The following is a 6,604-nucleotide window of genomic DNA, read 5'->3' on the forward strand; positions in this document are numbered from 1 at the left end:
CTGTCTTTAGCAGTACTGCTGTGTGAAATACTTATGGATTAAGATTAAATTAAAATACAATTTTCAGGCACTTTTAGAGGAAGTCTTTAGTTTTACTAGTGGCTAAGTGATAGACTCTGAAAGGCTTCAAGTAACAGCTGTGTGGCTCAGAATATTGTGATAGAGGTGAAGTCTATGGAGACAACCCAAGCTAATGCTTTTTAAAGTTGATGGAAAGATTTCTCTGTCTCTCTGAGTGTTGAATTGGTCTGTGAGAGACTGGAGGAGATCCAATTGGGGCCCATAGTTACCAGAAGTTGCTACCAACCAATGGCTATTCAGTGAGTCACATTAAGCAAAAAGATGGTTGCAGTAATGTGCTCAGTGACCAATAGCTGCAAAATACTTCTCATTCTTCATAGTAGTCTGGAGTCAAACGACCAGGATGGAAAGGGCATGAGGGCAATAATAATGAATTTATCAGCCAACACATCTCCCCCTCCGAGGGGTCTGGAGGAACAGCCAGATGAATGTAAATCCCACTATGTGTTCCAAAAGGTATTTGGTCCAGAGGGCTACATGCTGAAGTCACTGTGCCTGTCAGGCTGAATCCCTTTATCAGCAGTGAACTGCTGATTCAACATAAAATTCCCAGGACTGACCTGCAACCACTACATTGCCAAATACAACTGAGATTTCTTAGAATCCGTGTCTTTTGTGTAAAATGCTTCCTAAGATGCCTTTGTATGTTAAACTTTCTTTAAATGGCGAGTCAAAGGGCTGCCTTGAGAACTCTTCTGAAATCCTCTTTTGTTACAGACTACTCCCAAGTCAAATCTGGAAAATAAACAAAAAGAATATCATAATGAGACTGTTCCTTAACAGTCTTTCAGTCTAAGTCTTTCAGTTCCTTAACAGTCTAAGGAATATTAACAGTCTTAATATTCTTTTTTTCACCCTCACTGAAAATTACTGAGAAGCGTATCTTTAAGGGGACATGGATTTCAGGTCAACCTGAAAGAAGACACTGGAATGAAAACTGGTTGAGATGAAGGATCAAAGCGGTGATTATTCAGTGTCTGCAGATCTTTCAGGGAAGAGTTAAACTATTGGTAAGGTCATTTTAATAGAACAGGACAGAAAGCATTGCCTAGAGATACAATGGAAATTTTAATTTGGGAGACTTTTAAGCAGATACCAGGCAAATGTTTGCCGGGAAAAATTTAGATAGTGCTGATGTTATGGCAGAGCAAGAGAATAGACCAGGAGACCTCTTCAGGTCTCTTGTAAATTTATCTTCTTATCTTCTTTGATTCTGTGCCTACAAACAGGAGTGTTAGCCAAGAACATGCTAAACTTGGAAAGGTGTGCAGTAATGTTTTAAATCCATTTATATATAAACTAAAGTTTAAGAAAATATACATATGAGATGAAGAACTGCAAATGAAAGATGACAGAGAAATAACACACAGGCATTTGAAACGTGGGCCGAAAATAAAACAGGATTCAGCTTGGAAAATGCATGCTAACATACTTGGGGAAATATAATCTGAAATAATATCCTCAGTGGGAAAGTGAAACCTGGAAATCATTTATGTTACAAAGGAGTCTTCTGGGTGATTGAGGACTGCAGAATTAGATAGATGTATTTAAAGCACCACTGTAAAGGATGGAGCTCAGCTGGGACTTTCAAATTCAGGTTTGCTGCACACAAATAAATCCCCCAGCACTCACAGTAACAGTCTACCAGCTGATTTATACCTCCATTGAAAATTTGGCTGGAAGTGTTTAGAAATTCATGCTATTTTACCACGCAAAATTAAACTGACCACCTGCCCTGGGATATAGCTTTGATGTTGAGTTCCCGAAGCTTCACCTGGAGACTAACCTGGAGATACGGCCCGATGGTAGTATGGCTGAATACTGTTTTCCAACAGAGTGAGTGAGGTAGCAGGCACCCTTCCATCCCTCCCCCGTTTATGTGTAGTAAGGCAGTCTGGGCAAGGTCCTGGTTCACTAACATTAGTAAACATCAAGATTCCTTTTGCTGGCTTCTGTGGACACAGAATTGCACCAATACTGGATATTAAAAATTTCTGAGATCAGCTATAAGAAAACACTAGGCGAGGAGGTGAGGAAGAATTCAGGTGATGCGATAAATCATAGAAAGCAGCATGAAGAACTGCTAAAAACCCTACAAACTCAGATATTCACCATCTGGTAGTTTTACAATTATTTCAAATTATTAGACCTGCACTGGCTACCAGCTGTGTTCCCCACATGTCTGTTCACAAGGAGATCTAAAGCCATTGAGGAAAATTCCTTCTCCATCTGGTAAGAGCAATCAATATGAACTCTAGACCCTTGCTTACACAAGGAACTTTAAAATGTGGGTAGATGGAAATGACAGAAATACTACACCCCACCCAGTGTACTATTAACAGCACCTTTTTACCTAGTTACAGGGAAAAACAACATATTAATTTCAGAGGATTTTATTTCCTCAGCATCCAGAAGCAATGTTTTGGATGTTTTAACATAAAGTTTTCTATTCTGTCTGTGGCACACTCAGCAGCTCCTGTCATAAGCACAAGCCCAAGCACAGTACTTCATGAAAGACCTTACATCAGCTGATGGCAGCAATAGGAAAGTCTGTGTTTGCTCCATGTGAGATTTACAGACTCCCATAGTGAACCTATTTGTACTTACATGCAGGAGTTAGATGTCCTGTTACCAAATATAGAAATTAACTTGGTTCCCTTTGCCCTGACTACTCACTTTGTGATTGTTGAGTCCTTTTCTAAATCCTCCAGTTGGACGTTCCCATAGGCTCTTGACAGCTCTTACTTGTCCATTTGTAAGGAAATAGAAAGTAATGCTTCCAAAGGAACTAACTTACAATCTGAGAAGTCTGCCTCCTAGCTCTGTTAAGCTGATAGCCACAGAGTAAGCCAGTCCTTCCACTTCTCCCTGCTCTTGATACTATTTCACCATCCAAAGCAAGCTTTAATTAGACCTCCCTGTTTTAACTACATCATGCACTGAAATGAGATCATTGCTGTACTCTGGCAAATGAGGTTGATCTGTGTGGTCCTCCAGCTGTGCAGACTGCTATTCTCCAAGAAACTTTTCCTGTTCACTGTGAAAGGAATTTTGTTATCTGATATCTTTTCTTTCTATCACTGTATCTTATGAACACATGGAAGGGGTCTGATGTTGGGCTTTACTAGATTAAACACAGAGAAGCTGTGTTGGACAAAATCATTTACTGAGTTCATTGTGCATGATCCTGTCTGAGGCCCTTCAGTGGTGGCAAATACAGCATGACTACTGGCACAAGCTGTGCCAGTTTCCTGCTGAGAAACACTGGATTGTCAAAATCTGCCATGCAGGGAGCTGAGCCATTTGGGAAGATACATCCCAGCTCACCCAAGACTTATTCTGTCTCCCTAATAATAGTCCTCGTTCTGTGGCAAGAGCCCTTTAGGTTACAGAGGGTCAGTTTATTTACTGAACTCAACAGAGCCATTTCAGATTTAATACTAGTGCAAACATGATCAAACTTGGGCAAAACCACAAATAGGCTGCAAGAAACAGAAATGAGTGAGCTCTCAATTCACTGACCTTCTTTGTAACTTTAATGTATATCTGCTGGCTATGTAAGTACTTATAAAGTAGCAGAAATAACTGGCCAGGATCAGCTATGAAGTATGCAGCTACAAATCTTGATGAAGGGCTGTGATTACTTACTGGCATTTCCTTTACCTGTTATTTTAGTTATGCCTTCTAGTACATTGGATAAGTAAGGGTGGGGAAGCTGAGGTGTGACAGTGTGATGTGACTTCCCTATGTCATGGAGCAGATGAGCAGTGAAACTGGGAACATGCCCTTCGTCCCCTTAGGGCTAACCCTGTGCTTGATCCACTGGCAATTCTGTGATCCCCTTCTGCCATCTACAGTATATAGTCTAGCTTCCTCTAAGTCAAATTCATAAGCAGCATCACAGGAAACAGCCTATTGTGCAGAGATCTCTGCAGCATGTCTGTTTTCCTCCACTTAGAAATGGCTTTCATTCTGATTTATGGGGTGCCTCAATTGCAGCATAAGAAGCTAACACCTTGGGGAAATTACCTAATATTTTACAAACCAAACACTGCTCAGGAGTTAGCAAATGAAACAGATGCAAGGTATGATGAAGAAGATGCAATACTGCATGTACAGAGCAAAGCTAGTTCCTGCCTTCCACCCTGCACCCCTCCTGGCTGCTGGCCTAAGCCACTCAAAACACCTCGGCAGAGAAACCCAGCGGAAAAGGAAGATGTTTTCAGAGGAAGAAGGGTATCTGCTATACCCTCACACAGCTCTTGAAGAAGCCACATTTACAGACAAAGGAGACTATGGTGAGCGAAGTTTCAGAAACGAACATAGTCTAGAGACGTTTCTTAAACCTCTGAAACAGCCAGATGAATTCAAAGGATGGTGAAATCAGACAGCAAATGGGGTCTTCCAGGCATGAACTCACGCTCTTATTTATCCTGTACATGCACTGAATCATCTGAAGAATTGACTGGACTTTTCTATCTCAGCAACACCAGTGTGTTTGTTGGGCCCAGAGAGTTCTCAATGGATGGGTTGTTTGAGTTGTTCCAACCAGACAGGCTCTTTGGTCTCCTGCTTACCTTGCTCCAGCCAGAAAGCAGAGTGACATCAGTATTTCCATAACAACAGTAAGGCCGCAAGGAGACCAAGGGAACAGGTAGGATTGTGTGGAAACTGAGGCACACCATTCATACCTGCCAGTCCTTAAAGTCAGCATTTGTAACTGAGCTTGCTGTTCCCGGATGTGGGAGATGTGAGAGATGCCAGAAACACCCAGCACGGGACTCCTAATAAATCCTCACACATTTTAGGTGATCATTAGCCCTGAGGCTGCTTTTAGACGTTTGGCTCTAACTTCCCTGGGATTCAAATACAGTGAGATAGTCCTTAATCAGCAATATGATGTTCCAAATTGCTCCAAATCAAATTCAGCTCCCTGTATATTGCACATTTAACCCAGTTAACTTGTAATTGGAGCTGTAACAAGTTGGATGTGTCCATTATCTTACTGGTTTTATTTTTATGATTACATCACCATAAGACATAAGCATCTCTGGTCAACTAGCACATCTTATCCCTACAATAGCACTGCTGAAATAGGAAAATATTATTTTAGAAATAGTGGAAGCCACAGAGCTCTGGCTCATCTCACCTAAAATCAGTGGGTGACAAGCATAGAAGACACATCTCCTAATTTATGGTCCTTTGCCTTATTCATCCTTCTCCTTCTAGTCCAAGCTTACAATTTGCTATAAAAGCACTTTCCATGGACATTTATGCCACTGTAGAGAACAATTAAGGGTCAAGACCCCACAGCAACAGGCTCTGACTTGGATCAAGATGTGCGAGTGAGATGCAGGAATCAGACAGCCCCTTTCACATAGCTGTGTGCTATCAGATTTTTTGTAATCTATCTAAGTATAGCCATACAAACTGGACTCCCTGAAGGTGCTGAGGAGCCTGGGCTGCTAAAAAAGCTGTGGTGAGACCATCAGGCACGATGAAGGTAGAAAGTGTGGGTAGGTAGTTTGGGGGTGGGAGAGAGGGGGCCTTCTGCTGTGGTTCTCCGCTACCAGCAAAAAGAGATGAGGATGTTTGCTTTGGTGTGCATCTGGCTTGCACGCTAAAAAAGTGTGTTGGGGCTGAGAACTGGGAATAGTCAGAGTTTACAGAGCACCTGGACTTTTGCCCCAAACCCCAAATCACCTGCTGAGCCACAGCTCTGGTAGAACTGCCTCTTGTATTTGTGTCAGAAGTTGAGTTAAAATAGCATATTTTGGCAACTGTTCAAATTGCCAGAAATCTTCCCTGACTGTTCTGCCTTTTACCGTGCTGAAGTTTTAAAAACTTTTTGGTGAATATGAGTACCAGCCACAATGGAGTAAGCCAGGTTACAAAGGAATGGCCATTTGTATTCCGCGCAGACCAAAAAGCAATGGGAACCCATGGGAAAAACAAGTCTATAATAGCGCGAGTGGCAGATTTAGAGTGCCCTGTGTGTGAGCATGATGCAACATTCACAGCAACACTCGCTTCAGGGAGGAAGTCCCAGTGAAACGCTGGAGATCCAGGATGACAGAGGGGGTTAGGAATTTCTAGAGTGGTTGCGTGGCTGTAATCGTAAAATTAATCCCTTCTTAAGGCAAATTTAACGAGGCCAGGTAATTCAAGGCGCAAGTTACTGGAAACGTTTTCAATCAGCGCAGCTCAGTAGCGCCCAAGGTTACTGTCATTTAATTGCAGGGCTTGGCTCATTTCCCACTCAGATGGGCAATGAGGAGGTGAAAAGACCTGTGAAACAGCAGTTCCCGTAGACATTAATCAGTATTTCACTCTGGGAGCTTCAAATGCACCTGCATGCGTTGGGGGTCATCCTCCCCCGAAATCCCTCTCTCGAAGTGCTTCCATCCCACTCTCCAGAGCAGTCTACCTCAAGCATCCCTCCCCAGCCGCGCCCACATTACACTCACCACACCACATCCCGCCCCCGAACAACCCCCCCCCCGTCCCTTACGGGCCGGCTTAG

The sequence above is a fragment of the Pezoporus wallicus genome, unplaced genomic scaffold (genome assembly GCF_028554395.1).
Source record: "Pezoporus wallicus isolate ANWC-B61680 ecotype Strahan unplaced genomic scaffold, APGP_CSIRO_Pwel_v1 scaffold_3294, whole genome shotgun sequence".
Taxonomy (NCBI): domain Eukaryota; kingdom Metazoa; phylum Chordata; class Aves; order Psittaciformes; family Psittacidae; genus Pezoporus; species Pezoporus wallicus.